This window comes from Poecilia latipinna, unplaced genomic scaffold, assembly GCF_001443285.1.
Source record: "Poecilia latipinna isolate Pla-1442-1.1 unplaced genomic scaffold, P_latipinna-1.0 Scaffold2816, whole genome shotgun sequence".
Lineage (NCBI taxonomy): Eukaryota > Metazoa > Chordata > Actinopteri > Cyprinodontiformes > Poeciliidae > Poecilia > Poecilia latipinna.
The window spans coordinates 113,313-114,415 of record NW_015115432.1 but is presented as its reverse complement, the minus strand read 5'-3'; the positions used below and the strand labels follow the sequence as shown (position 1 = coordinate 114,415).

Genomic DNA, 1,103 nt, shown 5'->3' with positions numbered 1-1,103 from the left:
TAAGCAATGCATAGGGAGAGCAGTGACTGTCACTGCCTCCATGCATTGCATGGCAGGCACCTATTGTTCTACACCCAATAGAACGCCTCTTTATTATTATTATTATTATAAATATAATTTATTATTCTTCCGTTACCGTTAATGCGGCTCGTACCGCTGCGTGTACACCCACAAAAGTGGTATCAAAACGAGCGGCTCGATCCCGGCAAGTGAGCTATTACTTTTAGTGGGATTCTGAGATAAAATGACGACATAAATTAAAAAAAACGAAAAAACTTTAATCTGAGGAACTCACAGCATCACTAAGATTTCTCTCTGAAACACGCACACACAGGACAGTGGAGGTCTGACTCCAAAACTCTGTTTAACTCCCCCTCACAGGCACAAATATTGGCCTATTGATCTCAAAGTTGGTCATGACATAGATACACATGCCTGCTCCCGTAAAATGTTTTCAAAATTTTCCTGGGGCTTATGGTTTTTTGTGAGGGCCCTGAGACCGACGCTGGGTGTCTCACAAGTATAGAAACCTGCAGCTTGTCTGACAGAGAGAGCCAGCCCAGGTGCAGATCATTAATTACCATAGCAACGGGTCCTAGACAGAGGCAGTGAGTAGTCACAGCGCTGAATCAGATCTCACAATGCATTGTGGGAAGAAAACATATTTCCTTTGACTATTCATGTTTTGCTTACATAAAATTATTACTTGTCTGAATTTTTGAGTGTAAATTAAAATCTTTACTATGAAAATTGAAATTGTTTTTTAGAAATGAACTATTACCAACTTTCTTCATGTTTTTTATTTTGGACCATGAGTGAGAACCACATGTGCGAAGCTTATAGTCGTCGGTCTCGCTTTTAAATGGTGATCCATATATCATAATATACCTGACAATATTCACAGCTACTCTGTGCTAGTGTTAGTTTAAGTATGTCAGACCTGCTTATATCTATTTTTCATGACAAATTTGAAATGCTGGGTTTAAAGGGATGGGCACAGGTGGCAGGCCCCTTAAAATTTCTGCAGGAATTTTCTAGTTTTGATTATTATGTTTCATGTTCAGTAAATACTGAAAGCTGTTTCTGCATTCAGAAAGCTGTTT

At 39.0% G+C, this 1,103-nt stretch overlaps 1 protein-coding gene and 1 long non-coding RNA gene across 5 annotated transcripts in view; one reads left to right on the top strand and one right to left on the bottom strand.

Annotated features, from left to right (window-relative positions):
• Window positions 1–1,103, top strand: part of tut4 (terminal uridylyl transferase 4) — a 26,381-nt gene that overhangs the window by 3,875 nt on the left and 21,403 nt on the right. The window lies entirely within an intron of this gene.
• Window positions 1–1,103, bottom strand: part of LOC106939266 (uncharacterized) — a 21,648-nt gene that overhangs the window by 5,036 nt on the left and 15,509 nt on the right. The window contains exon 2 of the long non-coding RNA XR_001422798.1: window positions 430–435. This is a non-coding gene — a long non-coding RNA (uncharacterized LOC106939266). The remainder of the gene's footprint in view (window positions 1–429; window positions 436–1,103) is intronic.